The 23,232-nt window shown below is 39.4% G+C and overlaps 1 protein-coding gene across 5 annotated transcripts in view; it reads left to right on the top strand.

The window, feature by feature from the left end:
- Positions 1-23,232, top strand: part of opcml (opioid binding protein/cell adhesion molecule-like) — a 2,226,798-nt gene that overhangs the window by 1,427,661 nt on the left and 775,905 nt on the right. The window lies entirely within an intron of this gene.

Here is a 23,232-nt window from a genome sequence, read left to right as displayed (position 1 = left end):
TTCCTCTCCCAACATCCCCACCAGTACCCTTCCACCGACACTCTCATTCAGTTGGCTGAACTGGTCCTTATCCTTAACAATTTCTCCTTCGAATCCTTCCACTTCCTTCCGACGAAAGGGGTAGCCATGGGTATCCACATGGGCCCCAGCTATGCCTGTCTCTTTGTTGGCTACATAGAACAGTCCATCTTCCGTAGTTACACTGGCACCACTCCCCATCTCTTCCTCTGCTACATTGATGACTGCATCGGCGCCTCCTCATGCTCCTGTGAGGAGGTTGAGCAGTTCATCAACTTCACCAACACATTCTACCCCAACCTTAAATTCACCTCGACCATCTCTGACACCTCCCTCCCCTTCATGGACCTCTCCATCTCCATCAAGGATGACCGACGTAACACTGACATTTTTTACAAACCCACCGACTCCCACAGCTACCTGAATTACACCTTTTTCTACCCTACCTCCTGCAAAAATGCTATCCTCTCTTCCCAATTCCTCTGCCTCTGCCGTATCTGCTCCCAGGAGCACTAGTTCCACCACAGAACACACCAGATGACCTCCTTCTTTAATTTCCCTTCCAACATGGTTAAAGATGCCCTCCAACGCATCTCATCCACATTCCACACCTCTGCCCTCAAACCCCACCCCTCAAACCGCAACAAGGACAGAACCTCCTTGGTCCTCACCTTCCACCCTACCAACCTCCGCATAAACCGCATCATCTGCCGACACTTTTGCCACCTACAAACAGATCCCACCACCAGCTATATGTTTCCCTCCCCACCCCATCTGATTTCTGCAAAGACCGTTCCCTCCATGACTATCTGGTCAGGTCCATGCCCCGCAACAACCCACCCTCCCGTCCTGGCACCTTCCTCTGCCACCACAGGAATTGCAAAGCCTGCGCCCACACCACCTCCCTCATCTCTATCCAAGGCCCCAAAGGAGCCTTCCACATCCATCAAAGGTTTACCTGCACATCCACCAATGTCATTTATTGTATCCGTTGCTCCCAATGCGGTCTCCTTTACATTGGGAAGACTGGAAGCCTTCTCGCAGAGTGCTTTAGAGAACATCTCCGGGACACCCGCATCAATCAGCCCCATCAAACCGTGGTCGAACATTTCAACTCCCCCTCCCACTCTGCCAAGGACATGCAGGTCCTGGGCCTCCTCCACGACCACTCCCTCACCACCCGACGCCTGGAGGAAGAGCGCCTCTTCTTCCGCCTTGTAACACTACAACCCCAGGGCATCAATGTGGACTTCACCAGTTTCCTCATTTCCCCACCTTACCCCAGTTCCAACCTGCCAGCTCAGCACCATCCTCATGACCTGTCCAACTTGCCAATCTTCCTTCCCACGTATCCACTCCATCCTCCTCTCCTACCTATCACCTTCATCCCCACCTCCATCCACCTATTGTACTCTTGGCTACCTTCTCCCTAGCCCCCCCATTTATCACTCCACTCCGGAGGCTCCCTGCCTCATTCCTGATGAAGGGCTTTTGCCTGAAACGTCGATTTTTCCTGCTCCTCGGATGCTGCCTGTCCTGCTGTGTTTTTCCAGCACCACTCTAATCTTGAAATTGAGAAATAAGTCTTGTTGTGCTATGGCACAAATTAAAGACCAGACTGGCCTGGACCTTTATGATATTTAGATGACATGATATCATGTGACATTCCAATATAAAGATACCTACCTTGCCCCCCATTGCTGTCTCTTGTAATAGAATTAATCAGTCAGCGATATGTGTATTATACAGTAACTTAAGTTTGTGATGTTGTAGCCTGTAAATAGTGTTGAAAATAAACTTCAAGACATGTGGTCTCATAAGAATGTGTCTGTTTGTGGTATATGCTATGTGAGCTTTAAACTAATACTTAATAAGCCACAAGCAGAATTTGAAGGTGGGAATGAAAAAATTCAAGTTTTTAATGAATGAGGAATGTTTTCTAACCACTCCACAGCCTTTTATCCCTATCTCCCCATCTAAAACTCTGATATCTCTGTGCACAGCCAATTCTCATCTTTTGCTCATTTTCAATTTTAATAACTCTATTAGTATTAGGTAGGCCTGGAATTGCCTCAGACTCATTGCTTTGGAATTTCTTCCCTGTTAAGTCATATTATTCGTACAGAAATTGCAGAGTAATAATATATTCCAATACCAGCCATTTTAAACATTAGGCTCGAACATTCCCTCAGCCTTTACTCCTTCCACTGAAATTGTAGAATCCCTACAGTGTAGAAGCAGGCCATTCAGCCTATCGAGTCCATCTCTACCCTCTGAAGGGCAGCCCACCCAGACACAGCCCTTACCCTATTCCTGACTAATCCACCAAGCCTACACATTCCTGGATACTACAGAACAATTTCACATGGTCAATCTACCTAACCTGCACATCTTTGAACTGAGGGAAGAAACTAGAGCACCTGAAGGAAACCCATGCAGACACAGGGAGATTGTGCAAATTCCATACAGTCACCCCAGGGTGAAATTGAACCCAGGTCTCTGCTGCTATGAGGTATCAGTGCTAACCGCTAAGCCAATATGCTGCCCCATCCACTTCTAAATTTCCAATTTTGTTTAATAATGCTCTCATTAATTACATGTGGACATTTTAACACATTGAAATAATAGCAGACACAGTGGAAAGTGTTGGTTTATTGAATTCATTGTAGGCATGAACATATCTTCAAGCCAATAAAGGTGAATATGAGTATTAGATTTAGTTAAGTATAATGAACTAGAAATAAGATAGCCTAACAATGTCTAGTCAATTGAAGACAAAAAAAAAACAAATCACAAATCAAGGCTTTGGATTTAAACCAAGGCTAATTTTGAAAGGATTGAATGCATTAGCAGGAGAGAATTGGAGCAGAGGATTTTTCAAATGCATTTACAGGATATGAGTGTCATTAGAAGGACAAATATTTTCTCCCCAAACCTATTTACCATTGTGAAAATAATGTTGAATCATTTCTTAATACACTGTTTTATCTGCTGAGCCATTTCCTTGGGGATTTAAGAGTCAAGAGATGGAAATGTGTTGCTGGAAAAGCGCAGCAGGTCAACCCAATTGATAAAAATCTAGAGGCCTATCACTAAAGGTCATTAGTAAACCAGATTGGTGTTTATAAATGTCCAGTGGTATCTAGTCACAATTACAAGACTGACTACTTATTCCAGATTGATTTAATGAACTGAATTTTAACTCTACAGTTGTCATTATTGGATTGGAACTCACTTTGTTTGATCATTATTCTAAGTCTCCGGATTATTGTTCTAGTAACATAATCACTGTGCCAATGTATCCATTTATTGAAGTGTTAGTGAATTGCAAAACCAACCTATACTCTTGAAAGGCTAAAAAGGAACTTGTGAAATCACAATCGTGGATTCAGATAGAAGGGGCTTCTATGAATGGAAATCACAACACAGATTTTGGGAGAATCTGAGAAAGCAAACAAATGGATATCTAAAAATAAAACACAAATTAAATGCAGTCAGAAAACAAGAGTAGTCTGAAGAATGAAAGCACAAATTTATATGTATCATTTTTATGAGAAAACTGGTATTGAAGGCAGTGGGTCCATTTCAAGGACATTTAATTATACACTTAGTAAATAGTAAAATCAAATGAATATTTAGTTTTCATATCAGCAGTGAAAAGGAATAACATAATAGAGAGGAGGTAGTGGGAATTCCTAACAGCATTCTCTCTATTGTTTTTCCCTGTGCAGACCTCTGAGGTCTGTGCACGGCAGCGATATCTGCAACTGATGTTAACGCTGATCCGTGTCTGCAAGTTGATGGCCATGCACAGAACATCAGAGCAGCTGCACACATGCACAGCTGTGCAGCTTAGAGGAAATTTAACATGAAGTAGTGAAGGGAATACTGTAACTGGGGTTGGTATAGATGTAAAAGATAAGTAAAATTGAAATCATCCAAATCGTTACACCCAAACTATTCGGAGTATTACACCTAGATGAAAAACAATTAGGGACATACTCTTGCAAGATCTGTAAATAAGGCTTGTTTGGTGAATGGCAAAAAAAAAACCTCACCAGACGTTGCAATTAAAAAGCTTTCTAAAATGTTTGATGCAACTTGCACTTGGCCATAAGAGTTAGCCAATGGTCTTTCAGCTGACCTCTTCGGTCCCATGCAGCAGTGTCTTATTTTTAACAACAGCATGTTTCTTTCTCTGATTATCCAGGAACAAAATCTCCCTATTTGTCCCCACAGCTCCAACACTTTATCAAATGAGGAGTTGGAATACTGCCTTTGAAGATCCTGAATGCACTTTGAGCTTTCTTTCTCTCTTTTTCTCCTGTTCAAAATTCCATCTTTATTGGCCCTTTAAATCCTGGAGTTGAGATCATGTTAGAATGGGTTTCTCTTCACAATCACTGCCGTGCAACGGAAGCCATTCATGGAAGAATAATGACTTTGAGATGGTTGTTTTAGGAAGCCAATGAAAAATGTGTTGATGTTTCTTCTCACACAATATTTTACCTCATGTTCTCAGTGTGTCTCCAAATAAATATTGCGGCTATTGTTCACATAATATTACTTTTTGTAATATTGCTGCAGATATGTATCTGTTCAGCTATTTTCAGTCAAACCATTACTGATGATGCAGCTATTTGGCTATTGTTGCAAAGGTGATTGCTTTTAATCAATACCCTTAATGATTTGCAAATGAATTTTTTAAATAGCTTTTGGTTCTTGATTTATTAAGAAAAATATCCTTATACTGTTCACTGGTTCCCATTTCATGCACTGCGAACAAATGAGAAGATTTCATGCAGATTGTTGGACATCAGATCCAATCTTGCTCTTATCTGATATACATAACAGTCCTCTGGACTTCTTAAGAAAAATTGTTTAAATAAGATGCAGTAAATTATAGGTTTTTCAATTAGAATATATTGGTATTAGTTGGTTCATGGGAGAAACCTGTACAAGTGAATAGAATGTCTGTTAAGGGTTCTATATATTTTTCTGTCTTTCTTAATTTATTGTAAACCAATCTCTATCGCATGTTAATAAACAAAAAAATCTTGCAAATACAATATTAGTTTATTTTGGGTGCTTCCAATTATCTAAGTAAGTGATATTTCAGAATGAGACAAATCCCCCATAGCGATCTGAATAGTTTTAATTTAACTGATTCATCCTTTTGTGAGGGCTTCACAGAAAACAAGATAGTCTAATGTTTTTAAATACTAATTTAGGGATAATTATAATGAATCATATTAGGAAATGAAAGTTTGTTTTGCTTTTTGTCTTAAGATCTTTCTAAATGTTCCTACACATAGTCCTTGTTCTTTTATTTTAAAAAAATTGTGTAATAGCATTATGTTCTGTTAAAGAATACCTGTAGCCATGTGTTCCTATGTCTCAGCAAATGCCCACCACATTAAATAACAAACTGAACAAAATCAACATATGATCTATCAAGCCAGGTTCCATTCTGGGATCTGATTTGTCTGATGTGCTCATCAGCTGGGATCAGTAATGTTTAAGTTTTGAGTCAACACTCAAATATCTGTCCAATAGTCTACCCAAAACCAAAATATTGTTAAGTAGATGCATCCTGCAATAATTTCCTGTGCTTCACATTATGTTACACTGAACTATCTCTGCTTTTTGTCAAAGTAGAAGGAAAACATTAGCCTTTCTGGAGACAAAACATGTAATTTCTCTGAATTTAACATTTAATGTTCATCTAACTTCACATATCAGGAGAATGGAAATTGGGAAAATAAGGAAAAGTACTTCATTAAATACGGGTAGTCGTGTACTAGACCTATTGCCTTTTTATCTTCAACAGAATTAAGGCTGGAACATGAAGCTCTTGACTGACCTCCCTCTCTCCTCCCCCTCCCCGCAGTTCACTGACTGAAAACGTTAAGTAGCTAGTAATGACCACTTAAGTGCTTCAACCTGCTGCCGCTGGGATTAGCATCAGAACATTGGATACAAAAGAAAATGGATTTCATTACAGACCATCAAGTCATACTGGCTTCCCAGTTACTCCATTAGGTATGTATCAGCTGTTTGCTGAAGCAATCCAGACTAATCCCACTGCCTTAGGGACCTCTTGTAGCACATTAGTAATGTCCCTACCCCTGGACCAAGGAGCATGGGTTCAAATCCCAAATGCACCAGAGGGTTGTAATAACATCTCTGAATAGGTTGGTGAGAAAAATAGGCAACTGAAAAAAAAAGATTCCACTGCCTCATGCTTAACCCAGCTACAGGTGGGTCTCTTGCCATGCTGCAGTCCAAATACATCAGTCTTTGTGGGCAGCTTCTTAGCTACAGGGTATAGTAGCCTCAATTAAAGTGTCTAATAAAGATCCTGGATCTAGGACAAGTAGTTCCCTTGAGAGTCACAACATCCCCCCCCATTCCTATTTCCCACTCACTTCGTCGTTCAACCCCGAATTCCAAACCACCTGTCCCCTTTGATAAAAATATTACTTCTCTTTGTCTGACATGATCTTGACTGCTCTTCCAGCTACAGCTATGGGCTCCTCTGTGATGCTGCTGAGTATTGGTTGGCTGTCAGGTATTTGTTGGGTGCGACTACTACCTCCAAGATCTTTATTCCTGGTGCAGCCCTGTTGGTAGCCTCACCAATGGAGGAATGACGTTAGATTTAATGGCTGTGGCAGTGCAGGACTTTTGCTGACTGCTGAGACACTCAACAAGATTTCACCCCTTGTTTGTGAAATTAGTTTTGTGGCAGCTAATAGTGTCATGAAATAGAATGCATTCCACTTCAAGCATTGTGTTTTCACACTGTCTAATTTTTCACTCTGAGATTTTATAATGGCTCTTCGAACTCTCAGCCACTGTTAAAGACTAGATTTTAAAATGCACAGCTAGAACTGACTGCATGTATTTATTCCACCATTGTGCTCCGTCAGAGGTTGGAATAGCTACACATAGTTAACTAACAAACAACAAATGAGAAGATAATTAGTATGAATGCTGGAACCCAGTATACAATGTGGAGGAATAGGAATGCATACCAATTAATCAAAGCACAAATGGAGCTGCTTGCAATCTGTTGTTTAACTTCCTGCTCAGTGGCCAACTTTTGTCCTGTGCTTTGTTTGTTGGGAGGCTTGAAAAATACAAGCTATTATCCTCACAATATGCGCCAAAATGTTATCGCCAATGCTTAACGCATGCTGTATGCACATGAATAGGTTTCAGGATTGATGGCTGATATTTTAGAGAAGTTTTGCTTTATCTTCCAATGAAACAAGACCTTATTAATGTGTTGCAATTTTGGATAGAGAATGCCATACAAATATATTTGAAAATGCTTTCAAAAGGTTTCTTCAATAAGTTGCTTGAAAATGCTTTTGCACAACTGTGCATGACAAATAATTTATGAGTTTTTGTCAAACAGATATTCCAGGCAAACTCTTTGAAAGGTTTGTTATAGTGATTTGTACTTGACTGCTTAGTGTGTTGATGGTGTATATATGAAATAATAAATGTATAATTTATTTGAAAGCCTAATACATTTTAAAATAGCTGACTTAATTGTTTCACAAATGTTCATGTTTGTTAATGGTAAAGACAGATTTCATAATTTGACTGTTGAGTGCATGTGGGAGTTCCAGCACCTCAGGAAATGCCATGTGATTGATATAAAAAAGAAGGGCTATTGACCGTCAATTCCAAGCAGCATGGGACTTATAACAGGACTTGGGAGTATACAGTCTATTTGACAACAAACAAACTCTAGTTATTCCACAAAACAAAACAAAAAAGTATATTTTGTCCGCAAACAAAGTCTATTTGAGCAGAGTCTCCATGAAAAATAGAAATCAGAGTTCATGGTCAGCACTACAGCAGAGTCTCCTGATAATGGTAGCTTGACTTCTCCAGCAAAATATGGTAAATGGAGGGTAGTTACATAATGCAATTTATGTGAATAAGCTTAACCCCATTCATTTACAGCAGTGATACCCAACCATCTCAATTCTGGTCACGAGTTGTGGTGTCAGCATTTGAAAACCATTCTAATCAAGGTAAAGCAACAAACAGAGCAAATGAACAAAAAGCATCACAGCCAGTATGTGAAGAAAAGGCACATGTTCCAGCAGTAGATAAAGCACTTGGGTAGCTATTTTTAAACAGCCTCCAGCTCTGAGAATAAAACTTAGATCTTGCATCTTTATTGCTGTTCAATCGACTTTTGATTTGCTAAAATTGGGAATCTTGGATATATTGAGTGCTAAATAGAACACGCTGATGTTTCACAGTAGCAGTGCATGAAATATTTAGTAGTTTGTAAAAAAAGAAACATTGTAGAATGATGGGAAGTGAGTGTGAATCTCAGTTAACTCTGTTTGAACTTGCAGTATTTTTGTTGAGATCTTTGACATTTTATTACCAAGTGTTTTAGATATTTTAATTTAGACTTCAATTTCAACAAGTAATGTAAAGGTAAAAGCTGCATCATTTCATCTTGTAACAAAGATTAATTTGTAGAGCTTCAACATTCGTCATTTTGGACAGCATCCAGTGCTAGTGAGAGGAAGCCATTGTTACTTAACAAATCTAAATGATTCCGAATTACCTCATGGTGATGTGTTGCTGTGCTGGTGACTTCAATCTGACAATGGTATTTGCTGTGGTATCTCACTCACTTTGAGAGCCAATTATCACTGCTGTTCTATTTATTCCCCCATTATGATGCAGAATTTGGTTGTACATTTTGAAAAGCCATTTCAGCTGTTCTGTCTTTCTGATTGGCAAGAGCTATGTGAGGACTCCAAATAATGTTTGATGCATTAGAATTGACAACGGTTTGGTCAAGCGTGGGTTTCACTAGGATAAAATCGGAAGAAAATCATGAAGAAAATTGTTATCAAACTTTATCATCCTAATAACACACAAACTTAGAAGTCTGGTGTATCTATAAGCTCATGCGTAAATCTATACATTTTATTGTTTGTGTAAATTCACTAATGTTTATGAGTTGTTGTTTTGCATTGGGGTTAACCTACATCAACCAATTGCAAAGGATTTTGGCCATTGTAGTTCAGAAGTAATACAAATGACTAAAAGAGTTTGCACATATTGAAGTTCAGCACAAAACCATTTACACCTAAATTTCTTTAGTATATATAATGCAATATTGTACTTTAACCTTAATGTATTAAAAGGTTTCAGGAACATTCAGTTGCTGTATTTTGCATCCAAACCTTAGATAATGCAATTAATTGCACTGATACCTGTTCCCAGTATTTTCTTTTTTATTCAAGTATAAATAGTTATGTTCAATAAAACATGAGCCTATGCAGTGTTGATGAGCTGTCATGTACACTTTTGATTATTAATCATGTGAGACGAATGCATCTTTTGATTTTCAAATGTGCGGATTATTACTTTTACTAGACATCTTTCGAGTCTTTTGATTTTTAGCTTTGACAAAATTGTTGCAATTCTGTCATCCTTCTGTCATATCGGTTTTGTTAATAAACCTGTTCAGATTTGTTATAACACACCTCTTGAATCCAGGCCTTTCTGGCATAGAGATAGGGACATTCCCATCACACTACCTGAGCCCTTACTTTCTGTCTTTTAAAATGAGGATTTGTGTTTAGATTAGATTGCCTACAGTGTGGAAACAGGTCCTTTGGCCCAACAAATACACATCAGCCCTCCAAAGAGAAACCACCCCCCTATCACTATGGGCAATTTTAGCATGGCCAATTCACCTAACCTGCACATCTTTGGACTGTGGGAGGAAGCCCACGCAGATACAGGGAGAACGTGCAAACTCCACACAGACAGTTGCCCGAGGCAGAAATTCATCCTGGGCCCCTGGCGCTGTGAGGTAGCAGTGCTAACCACTGAGCCACCGTGTTGTAATAGCCAACTCTGCCATTCAGATTGACAAACTTGGGCCACTCAAAATGCAACCCCACATTATCACAAATAACTTGTAAGGTTCAACTTGCTGCATGTTTCTCAGTGACGTTCTGGATTTGGTGTATTCCACCATTTTAAAGAAATATCTTAACCTCAATGAAAAAAAAACTTTACGTGTATGTTGTTCACTTCTTGCCAGTCGGCTGCATTTCTAGGGTGCAACTGACAGTACAACTTCTATTCTTGAGGAGAAGGAAAATCGACATTTCGGGCAAAAGCCCTTCATCAGGAATAGAGGCAGGGTGCCTGCAGAGTGCCCCTCCCTCACCACCCGACACCTGGAGGAAGAGCGCCTCATCTTCCGCCTGGAACACTTCATCCCCATGGCATCAACGTGGATTTCACCTGTTTCCTCATTTCCCCTCCCCCCACCCCACCCCAGTTCCAACCTTCCAGCTCAACACCGCCCTCATGACATGTCCTACCTGCCTATCTTCCTTTCCACCTATCCACTCCACCCTCCTCTCTGGATGCTGCCTGACCTGCTGTGCTTTTCCAGCACCACTCTAATCTAGACTCTGGTTTCCAACATCTGCAGTCCTCGTTTTTACCTAACTTCTATTCTTGCTCCAGTTCAAGTTCATTCTTGGACAGCAGTGTAAATGTCAAGTTTAAAAATAGCTACATACAGTGCTATTCATAGTCAGTGACCCCTTTACCCCCTGTATGTGGGGTTATTTTGCATTTCTCTTAATTATTGAATGAGCAGCAAACTCGAAACAAAATAAGACCCATGAGAAAATTCCTGCATTATTTTACTTACCTCGGAAGATCATTAAACTATTCATCAACAGAAACAGAAAATGCAGAAAAGCTCAGCAGGTCTGGCAGCATCTGTGAAAAGAAATCAGAGTCATTGTTTCAGCTCGAGTGACCCTTCCTCAGAACTGGGCTACAACAGAATGAAGGCGAGTACCATTTCAAGATTTGACAAATGACATTAGACCAAAGAGCTAACTGACCACAAAGAAAGCAGATCTAGATCATGGCAACTAGTTCTGAGGAAGAGTCACTCAACCTGAAACAATGACTCTGATTTCTTTCAGATGCTGCCAGAACTGTTGAGCTTTTCCAGCAATTTCTGTATTTGTTTCTGGTTTACAGCACCTGCAGTTCTTTCGGTTTTTATTGAACTATTTTCTCTGATCCACAATGGCAGTGGTGATAGATTTGGGAGTCAGTGAAAATACATCTTGCTTCTGTGAAGAGCCTGAGTCTGTTAGTGTTCTGCTCAAACTTTGCTAATGATCTTGGAGGTCAAATAGACTGGAGTTGTGAATTCTTCTTTTGTTAATTTTGAGTGCAGTTACCTGACAATGAACTCAGTGAATCAACCATTTTCTTAATGTGCTCTTCCTCAATACTCCATGTAGTCTTGGTTTTGTAAAGGTGTAATCATTGTTTCCAACCACTTCTAAGAACTTTCTCCTATTTTACACTGAATTTGTGCTGGAGGTCAGCCAATAGATATGCAAATCATCAGTCCACAAAAGTCTCATGCTGTCAGCTGTGTGGAGTGGGAAGTTTGTTTCTGGGTATTGGTGCAATAATATGGCTTTGTTGCATGAATTTTCAAGTACCCTGTAACTAATTGTAGAAGGACATAAATTATCCAGTCTAAATTAATCAATATCAAGCCAGAGCAATCAAATGGTCATTTGTTTTAATGGTTGTGTCTGTGATGTTATGTTAAGTGTACAGGGTATACAGGACATTGGTTAGGCCACTTTTGGAATATTGCTTGCAATTCTGGTCTTCTTCCTATCGGAAGGATGTTGCAAAACTTGAAAGGGTTCAGAAAAGATTTACAAGGATGTTGCCAGGGTTGGAGGATTTGAGTTATCGGGAGAGGTTGAATATTTGCCCTGGAGTGTCGGAACCTGAGGGGTGACCTTATAGAGGTTTATAAAATCATGAGGGGCATGGATAGGATAAATAGACAAGGTCATTTCCCTGGGGTGTGGGAGTCCAGAATGAGTGGGCAAAGTTTTCCTAAGATATGAAAGGGACCTAAGGGGCAACACAAAGGGAGGAACGTGTATGGAATGAGCTGCCAGAGGAAGTGGTGGAGGTTGGTACAATTACAGCTTTTAAAAGGCATCTGGATGGGTGTATGAATAAGAAGGGTTTAGAATGATATGGGCCAAGTGCTCTCAACTGGAACAAGATTAGGTTAGGATATCTGGTCAGCATGGACAAATTTCCATGCTGTACATCTGTCTAACTCTCTGACATGAAAAGTGCAAGTTGGCTACTGTGTTTTCTACATGGTATTTCAAAGTAATTCATGATGCGTGTCCTGCTTTGAGATGATTTTTGGAAAGCATGAGAAATAAATGCAAGTAATATTTTTTGAACTCAGTTTTATTGTGATTCTTAAGTTGTTTGAATTGGCTTTGGATGTTGTGACAGAACAAAAACAGCAATCATAGTCAAGTATCTGGTCTGCATTTAGCACTCACCAGGAAGCCAAGTTATTAGAGACCTTTAAAAGAGGCTGATGGAGTTGTAAAGTAGTTCATTAGATAGTTGGGAATTTTTAACATTTGGTTTGATATTTTTTAAATGTAAATGCTCCAGTCCATTCCATACTTACAATAGGGGAATTGGTCATCAAAATCACCATTGCTTTATCGTTTGATCCCTGTGCGTAAAGGTCCTATATACATGCAATGTGTCCAACACATAGAACAATACAAGGTGATATTGTTTAATCTCATTGGTACATTTTATAGGAACTGTGAAGAGAGAGGATGATGCTGAAAGTTACAATTTGAGAACTACTTGAAAGTGGAGTGGAGGGTGGGGGACAGCTATTTAAGAGAGGCAGAGAGAGTGTTTTAACCCTGTTCGTAAACCTTTCTCTGTGACAAGGCAGGTTAATAAAGCAGTGGATAAATCATATGGAATGCTGCATTTTATTGGCAGAAGATCAAAATGCCAAAAACCATGACATTGTGCTGAATTGACATTAAAGTGGTTCAGCCTTAGCTGGAGTAATGTCTCCAATTTTGAGTTCCACACTTTATGAAGGATGTGAAGACGTAAAAATATCAAAGCCATCATTTTGGCCAGCGATACAGATTCTAATCCTTCACCACTTTATTCATTCCACTCCTATTAACTGTCTAATCATGTAACAAAGACCTGAATTTTCACTCCCAAGTCAGGATTCTTGGTCATTTCCTGGCTCTGTAAACCCCACTGGGGATAAAATTTCCCTGAAGTTCAAGTTTTTGTAACAGTGATAGTGTGGGAGGCCTGGAGTCAAAATGGCAGTCAAGATCATGGCAATCAGAGGAACTCTCAGCCTGCTGGTACACAGGGGAAAGGGGAAAAAGGCGAGGCCCGGTGCTCTGCCACTTTGTCACAGCTGGTAGATGAACCCTTAAAAAAGCCCTCAGGCCTTTATTCCTCACTCTCTTCCATCTCACTCATATACTCAGTGCTCCAATACATGCCCTTACCAACCTCCCATGGTCCCTCATACTCTCTATGCCAATCTCTTATCCTCTGCTAATCCATAGCTCCTTATTGTGCCATGCCACCATATTCCAACTCATGCGCCCCCCCCACCTTTGTCCTTATCCCCTCAAAACTTCTAAGTGGTGGGCGGCACGGTGGCACAGTGGTTAGCACTGCTGCCTCGCAGTGCCAGAGACCCGGGTTCAATTCCCGACTCAGGCGACTGACTGTGTGGAGTTTGCACGTTCTCCCCGTGTCTGCGTGGGTTTCCTCCGGGGGCTCCGGTTTCCTCCCACAGTCCAAAGATGTGCAAGTCAGGTGAATTGGCCATGCTAAATTGCCTGTAGTGTTAGGTAAAGGGGTAAATGTAGGGGTATGGGTGGGTTACGCTTCGGCGGGTCGGTGTGGACTTGTTGGGCCGAAGGGCCTGTTTCCACACTGTAAGTAATCTAATGTTCTCCATGGGAATACTTCACATCCTGTTTGGGATTACATAAATTACTTAAGTATAATTTGATGAAAATAAACACTTACATTGATAGCAACACATTGACTACTGTTAACATCCTTTAATTCCTTCAAGAAATTAACATAGTTCCATATGACCATTTGGAGTTGTTGATTAAACTGGGGATTGACAGGTATCACACTGTGACAATACGTTGTGGAAATAATCATGTAACAGTAATCTCACAGTGAAATGTCAATAGACAGTGAACTAGCAAGTGTTTTTTTTTTAACATAGCAGACAGTTTTATCAAATGTTTAGTGCCTTGACAACATCACATCTCCCTTTGACTGTTATAACGAGATTATCTACTTTCATGTACATTCTTGTCTACTTTTAACAATTTCAAAATCCACTTTTCTTCTGACAATGTTTCAATGAGACCATATCTAAAAGAGTGCCTGACCTCTCGAAGAGAGTCGATAGTGTGATGCTGGAAAAGCACAGCAGGTCAGGCAGCATCCGAGGAACAGGAAAATTGACGTTTTGGGCATAAGTCCTTCATTAGGGTCTCACTTTCACCCTCTCGAAAAGAGTACCTTACCTGTCCAAAGACCTCCAGTAAGTTTCAACTTCTCCTATCAGATTTAATGTGCACACGTTTTGTATTGAACATCTCATGAGGAATGATTAGTTCAGACTGAAAACAGCTTCAGGTTTACAGCTGTCTCTGTGAACCATAGATGTGTGTGCAAGCGTGACCTGTCCCATATACCCCCTCACTTTGCAAAAATGGTGGAGGCTTGGTTTGGAAGATATGTGGATTTGAGCCTCTCTGTTCTCATTAAGATTGACAGCCCCTCTCTTTGCACAAACAAAGCAGGCCAAATGGTTCACAAGGTCAATGTTATATTTAACATCTTAATGAGCTTTAAACCAGATATTTGTTTTGTCCTGAGGATGGCCTTTTTGACCATTGTAGTGTCTCTCAACTTCACTCTTCATTCTGGCAGTTCTACAGGTGAAATACTGATGTTTGCCTTTATTTCATCTGTACCTGCGTATTCTAACAGATTCCTACCCAGCCTCCCACATTCTACCCTCTTCATTTGAGGTCAGCCAAAATGCTGCTGTTCATGTCCTAACCAGCATCAAATTTCCTTCACCTTTAGCCCTGTACTTATTGACCACCATCAGCACTCAGCTAAGCAGTGCTTTGAATTTTTTAATTCTCTTCCTTATTTTCAAATCCATCCATGATCACACCTTCCTTATCTCATGAATCTTTTGCACCCCTAACTCTCTGGGATATAAGCACTTTTCTAATTCTGACTTCTTGAATATCTGACGTTAATAGCTCCATTATTGGTGATTGTGTTTGGAGTTGGCTAGGTATTTGGCTGGAATAGCTTCCCTACATCTCTCTGCCTCTTTATCTCACTTTCCTCCTTTTAAACCAAACTTTGGTCATCTAACCTAGTAGCTCCTTTCTGGCTCAGGACCATATTTTGTTTCATAGCTCCTGGGGACATTCCATTCCATTACAGTAGCTATGCAAATACAACTGTTGTATAAACACAGTTGCTACACAAATATGAAGTTTTGCCAGTGTTTGATATTTTCTTTTTCTTTCATCACACCATCCTCCCTATCACCTCAGGTTGTTATCCTGCTTCAATGAAAGGCCTTGCTACTCCTTGTTATATTTCAGATGTCCCTAGCTGGAACCATCAACTCATCACTTGGGGAGTTAGGAAGATGCTTTTCCCAGTCACACTATCAATTCATCACTGTCCCACAAGCTCATCCGATTCTCTCCTGGTTATTCCACATTTAAACAAATATTGAAAGTAGAAATAAAAATTACCTGCCTCCAGCCATAAATGTAGACAGAGACTAGCCGCCCCCTCACCACTAAGGAATAATTGATATCTCCACAGACGAGAGTTGATTGTGTGGTATTTATGATAAAGAGGATGTATAAATATATTTCAAGTCAAGTTCTTTAACCATAAATCAAAAGAGGTGTTATGTTGCTATTAAATGAGTAGTGAAACTGGATTTCTAAAACTCCCCAAGCCCCCAATGTCCTGTTATTTATATTTCGATGGATTATACGATATTAAGTGCTAAACTTCATGAGAGGATAATTTCTAAATTACTACAGCTGTGTCTCATAAAATAAAAAGTAGAATGATGACTTTATCCTTAGTACATAATGCAAAGAAAAATTCAATTATTTTACAGTAATAGAGCAAGAGGCCTGCCCTTCTTGTTTTGTTTTCACAATTTTTCTCTTTTAACGCAATTATTTTATCTGTTACAATAATAATAAATGCAGACAAGAGTCCTGAGGGAAGTATTGAAAAACGTAAAAGCTAGACTTTGTTGATTCGATTCAGAGTGTTGACATTCAAATCCTGTCTGACCAGCAATTAATTGGTTAGCGTTCCTTCGACATCTGTGATTGTGTAATGGAATCGGATTGTTTTTCAGCTGCAGTGCGCAATGCAGCTTCTGTTGACATTTAATTTTCTCAGAAAGCTAGCTGATATGACAATGCTTTGTGCAACATTTGAGAGGATTCCTTATGATGATTTCAGTCCCTGCAGCTTAATTGCTTGGAAGGCACATTTAACACTGTCTTGCCAATTGTCATCACATCCATCTTTACTGGACCTCAGTGGTGATTTCAAACCCCAATACAGTGCATAATTGTGAATAGATGTAGGCTGAATAGGCTTATTTGATCTACCATGATGGAGTAATCTCTGCAAATTTGTCACAGGCCTATTGCTTTCTTCCTGTCTAATCTTCTTGTAGAAGAACTAAAAAGCCTTCACTTTTTTAAATTAGGCTTGTTTTTCTTTATTAATTCATGTAAGACTTGTGGGAAGTGATTTATAGATAACTGAAGCTGATTAATTTTGGTTGAAAGATGATTCATCATATTTGTTGTGCCATGTATCTTTTCGATTCCTCCCTGCCTCTTGGTTTCTGTCATTCTGATCTAACAAAACATGTATAGTGAGAAATTAACAAGGTTTCCTGACTGGAGGCAGTGTTCCAGCTTGTATAGGATATTAACCTTTCATCATTTTACATTTCCATGTCACATTAAACAAAGAGTTTCCCTAACAATGTCATGCTGCTGTGTCTAGGTGTGCCCTGACACTTTCCTCCTCTGGGCTTGATTGAAAGGAACTGCACTGCTGCAATTTTCCATCGGGTGAGAAATCAGCCTTACAAAAGAAGAAATGAAACTTTGATGCCATTTTGGGCATCGTAGCTCAACAGTGAAATTACCCAGCACTTACAGAATAGCTCTACCAGGTGATGATTGGATGGGATCAGCCATATGTGTTACAATTTATCACATTACCAACATCCCTGTATTATGATCCTGGCTCATGGTATTACCGACCAAGTCAAATCCCAGAATGAAAGCTCGCTTAATAGAACATTTTTCTTTGGCTATCTGTTGACCATGGCAGGCAGTCACTGAACATATTCACAAGAGGCTGCCAATGTACGTTTAACAAAAGATCATCAACTTTTATTGCACCAATGGAAAACACAAACTATGTTAAATCATACAAAAGCTATTTGAAACGTTTTATTACAAACATCAGAAAGAAATACTCCACACCTTTACCTCCCCCAACAACAACTGCAGAGAAACTCAAACTTCATGGAGAGGTCACCCTTGTTTCCACATTTGAGGAATTACAGAACTGTTACATTATGAAATAATCCATTTGGGCCATATTTGAGCATTTCAACTTATTGTCAATGCCCTACATTTTTCCTGTAACCCGTCATATTGTTTCTATTTGAATAGTCATCCAATGACTTTTTGAATGCCCCAGTTGAACCAGCCTCCACTTCACTCAGAGTCATAGAGATGTATAGCACAGAACAGACCCCTCGGTCCAACCACTCCATGCCGACCAGATATCCCAACCCAATCTAGTCCCACCTGCCAGCACCTGGCCCATATCCCTCCAAATCCTTCCTATTCACATACTCATCCAAATGCCTTTTAAATGTTGCAATTGTACTAGCCTCCACCACTTCCTCTGGAGGCTCATTCCACACATGCACCACCCTCTATGTGAAAAAGTTGCCCCTTAGGTCCATTTTATATCTTTCCCCTCTCACCCTTAACCTATGCCCTCTAGTTCTGGATTCCCCCACCCTGGGGAAAAGATGTTGTCTAGTTATCCTATCCATGCCCTGCATGATTTTGTAAACCTCTATAAGGTCACCCCTCAATCTCTGACACTCCAGGGAAAATAGCCCCAGCCTATTCAACCTCGCCCTATAGCTCAATTCCTCCAACCCTGGCAACATCTTTGTAAATCTTTTCTGAACCCTTTCAGGTTTCACAACATCTTTCCAATAGGAAGGAGACCAGAACTGCACGCAATATTCCAACAGCGGGCTAACCAATGTCCTGTACAGCCGCAACATGACCTCCCAACTCCTGTACTCAATATTCTGACCAATAAAGGAAAGCATACCAAATGCTTTCTTCACTATCCTATCCACCTGCGACTCCACTTTCAAGGAACTATGAAGGTCAAGGTCTCATTGTTCAGCAACGCTCTCTAGGAACTTACCATTTAGTGTATAAGTCCTGCTAAGATTTGCTTTCCCAAAATGCAGCACCTCACATTTATCTGAATTAAACTCCATCTGCCACTTGTCAGCCCATTAGTCCATCTGATCAAGATCTTGTTGTAATCTGAGGTAACCTTCTTCGCTGTCCACTACACTTGCAATTTTGGTGTCATCTGGAAACTTACTAACTATACCGATAATGCTCACATCCAAATCATTTACATAAATGATGAAAAGTAGAGGGCCCAGCACCAATCCTTGTGCTACTCCATTGGTCACAGGCCTCCATTCTGAAAAACAACCCTCCACCACCACCCTCTGTCTTCTACCTTTGAGCCAGTTCTGTTTCCAAATGGCTAGTTCTTCCTGTATTCTGTGAGATCTTACCTTGCTAACCAATCTCCCATAGGGAATCTTGTCGAACGCCTTACTGAAATCCATATAGATCACTTCTACTGCTCTGCCCTCATCAATCCTCTTTGTTACTCCTTCCAAAAACTCAATCAAGTTTGTGAGATATGATTCCCCATGCACAAGGCCATGTTGACTATCCCTAATCAGTCCTTGTATTTCTAAATACATGTACATCCTGTCCCTCAGGATTCCCTCCAACAACTAGACCACCATCGACATCAGGCTCACTGGTCTGTACATCCCTAACTTGTCCTTACCACCTTTCTTAAACAGTGGCACCACGTTAGCTAACCTCCAGTCTTCCGGCACCTCACCTGTGACTATCGATGATACAAATATTTCAGCAATCACCTCCCTAGCTTTCCACAGAGTGCTAGGGTACACCTGATCATGTCCTGAGGATTTATCCATGTTTATGCATTTCAAGACATCCAACACTTCCTCCTCTGTAATGTGGACATTTTTCTCTTCCAGACAGTGCATTCCATATCCAAACTATTTGCCCTGTGAGAAAGTTATTTCACACCTCACATTTGCTTCTTTTGCAATACACTTTAAAACTGTACTACAAAACAGAAATAGTTGGAGAATCTCAATAGGTGTGGCAGTATCAGTGGAGAGAAAGCCAAAGCTTCAGAGTCCAATGACCCTTCTTCAGAACCCGAATGTTAACTCTGCTTTTCTCCCACAGATGCTACCAGTCCTGCTGAGTTTCTTCAGTTATTGTTTTTGTTACAGATCTACAGCATCTATAGCTCTTTCTTTTTTTTTAATTTAAAACTGTGCCCTTTGATTCTTGATCTGCTGACAAGTGAAAATAGTTTCTCCCTATCCACTCTGTCTAGAACCCTCATAATTTAGCAATCTTCTATCAAATCTCCTCTTAGCTTTCTCTCAAATGAAAACAGTCTCTCTGAAGTTCCCCAGACTTTCCTCACAACTGAAGTGTTTCAGCCCTGGAACCACTGTTATAAATATCTGTTCAATGCATTAACATCCTTCCTATTGTGTGGTGTCTGGAACTCTATACAATACTTCAATTGAGGTTTAAATGCTATGTCCTAAATAAGTTTATTATTATCTCAGTGCTGTTGCATGGCATATCTCTATTTGTGAAGCTTAGAATAATGTCTGCTTTATTAGCATTCTCGTTACTGTACTGTCACCTTTAATGACTTATGTATTTGTGCACCCCGGCCTCTCTGTTCCTGCACAGACTTTTGACTGATGTGTTTTTGTTTATACTATTTGGCCATGCTTTTTTTTTGCCAAAGTACATCAAACACTTTTTTACATTGAACTTCATCTTCTACCTGTTTGCCCATTCCCCCAATTTTGTAGTGTCCTTTTGAAGTTCTACACAATTGTTACATTTCACAATTTTCTCAAGCTTTGTCTTGTATTACTCCCTTCATGCCAAGATGTAGATCATTAATATACACCAAGAAAAGTAAGGATCTCAATTATAACTCCTAGAGGTAATCAACTAGAAATCTTCTTCCAACACCGAAACGAAACTCCTTTACCATTGTCCTGTGATTTTTATCTCACATCTACTTTTGTATCCATATTGCCACTACCTCTTTTAGTCCATGACCTATAACCTTCCTCACAAGTCTGTTATGAGTCACTTTATCAAACACCTTTTGAAGGTACATGCACACTATATCTTGCTTTGCCCACAATAAACTTCCTGTGACCACTTCAAATAAATCCAAAAAGTTAGTTAGATGTGGTTTTTCCTTGAACAAATCAATGCTATATCTTCCAAAACAATCCACATTTCTCCCTATGACTATTAACTCTATCCTGAATAATTGTTCCTAGAAGTTTCCCCACCATTGAAATTAAACTGATGAGTCAAAAAGTGCTGTGCTATTCTTCACAAGTTTTATTGAATAAGGCCAGTTCTTCAAACCTTCAGCTCTACCCTTGAATTGAGGGAAAATTAAAACATAATTGCCATGCATCTGCATCTTCCACCCTTACTTCATTCAATATCCTTGAATGCATCTCATCCAGTCTCAGTGTCTTATCATCTTTAAGTGCTGACAATTTATCCAATACCTCTTCCTTGTTAATTTTAAATCCTTTTAGTCACTAAGTTTCTTCTTCTAACTCCATCGCCTGGGCAGCATCTGCTTCAGAGACAAAAACAGATGCAAACTATTCACTTAACTCCTCAGCCATGTCCCTTGACTCTAATGGTAAATCTCTGTTTTGGTCTTGAATCAGCTTCATTTGTCATATTTCCCCACTTTACTGTTGAGGCTGATGGTAGCTTTGGGATTTCCTTTTATGTTAGCTGCCAGTCTTTTTCATAATCAGTCTTTGCTTCTCGTATTTGCTTTTTCATTACCCTTCTGAATTTTCTATGCTGAAGTTAGTTATCAGCTGGCAAGACTGAAATTAGTTTCTTTTCAGCATTCTCCTCCATTCAGTTGGTCCTATTTTCCTGAAATGAATGTTCTAGTCCTGAGATGCTTAAACAAGCTAACCACTCAACTGACTTATTCTTTAATATTTGTTCCGTAAACTAATGTACTCAACAGACTTGTAGGATATCTTCCAATATAACACCTCAGAAAAGCTTTCCCTTAATGGAGCCTTTCTTTTACTAACCTCTCAGTCACTCTGGATTTCTTTTCTTCTGCTTCTGTCTGTGGAGGAGACTTTAAAGAACAGTACATCTGATATAAAGCTTTCTTTTAAATAAAGGCTGTACACTGCCAGGTTTCTTCTAGATGGTTCTGACTATGTGTTACTGGATTCCTGTTGCTCGGCAATGGATTTTCTCTCTTCTGTTCTTTTACTTTGCACACAAATATTCACCTCAAGGTTTTAATGACTGCATGTAAATGGATGCATACTTACATCGCTCATACAACCAATATAAAATGAAACAGTCATGATTTTGTTCTTTCCTAAAGCACATTATTAGAAATACAAATTAAACTTAAAGCTGTACAACAGTCCCCCACTTTAGATCCCAAACACTCAAAAAATAAATGATGTACCTTTTATCACACGATCATTATGATGATAATGATTTTGTGCTGGGATGTGGTTGGACTCTAGTGAATGCTATTTTTTATTTCATTGGGGAAGTGTCAAATAATACCCTCAATTAATTTCTACATGTGCTTTCTATCCAGGCTTGTCAGGTACGAACTTAAAATAACGTTGAACACAATTCAACTCTCAAATGAAACTTGATGAAAGAGAACATGAAATTTAAAAGTGAAATCCTTGGCCATATGTTTTGCAAGATTACAGCAACAACTTTTCTTTTTTTCTGTATTTTCAACTTGTTACATTTGTTTACAACTATTAATGTTGTGAAAGTTGAATATTTCCAAAATATATTTCCTTGAATATTAAATTGGCAATAGAATAACTTTATAATAAATGCAATTAATGCCAATTACAGATAACTTTCATTCAATTAAAATTAACAGGAGAGAAAAACAGTAATTTATTTCTAGCAAGAATTACAGGATTAAGGGCAGGCATGGTATTTTGTGATGTTGAGTTCTGGCAAAATTGAATTCAAGGTAAGAATTGGAGAATAAGTACGAAGAATTATTTGCATTTCAGGATAAACAAAATTGTTCTTGCAGAACCTTTCCTGCTGATGAGCTGGAAATTAAATAATGTGTGAATATATCATTTTTCATATTTGAAACAATGAAAATTGTCATTGCCATTCCAGATGTGCATTTGGCAAGTTCTCCTCCTGTAGTCAAAAATATCTGTCACAATAAAGTACGCTGGTTTCTCAACAAAGACTTAATTGAATTTGAAGACATTGGATACTACATTGAGCTTCTTAGTGCCCAGTTTCTCTGCAACATAAATTTTGTTTTATTGTAGGGTAAGGGATATACAGGCACACTGTTGGTGAGAGCAGCCATAAATGTTACTTTGATAAGGGCAATCGTGCACAAGCAACATGCTATATTCTTATTATTCATGAAACTTGAGCATTGCTGGTTCAGCCAAAATTTATTACATCACAAATTGCCCTTGAGAGAGTGGTGGTGAATCACCCTTACTGAATATCTGCTGTCCACATGGTGTAGCTACATTCACAGTACTGTTTGAAGGGAATTCCAGGATTTTGAGGCAGGTTGCAGTGAAAAAAAATACGTTAGGATTACAGCTAATTTTTGTATCTCAACATGAGGCATGTTGTCAAAGGATAAGTCTTCTAGTCGATACCATTTGGTTTATTCTGGTGGTTCAGATGCAGCAAAACATTATGACTTCTACCAAAGTGCCTCGATTTTGGTATGTGTATTCTC

Source organism: Chiloscyllium plagiosum, chromosome 35 (genome assembly GCF_004010195.1).
Source record: "Chiloscyllium plagiosum isolate BGI_BamShark_2017 chromosome 35, ASM401019v2, whole genome shotgun sequence".
In the NCBI taxonomy this organism is placed as follows: domain Eukaryota; kingdom Metazoa; phylum Chordata; class Chondrichthyes; order Orectolobiformes; family Hemiscylliidae; genus Chiloscyllium; species Chiloscyllium plagiosum.
This window is presented reverse-complemented; position numbering and strand designations above follow the sequence as displayed.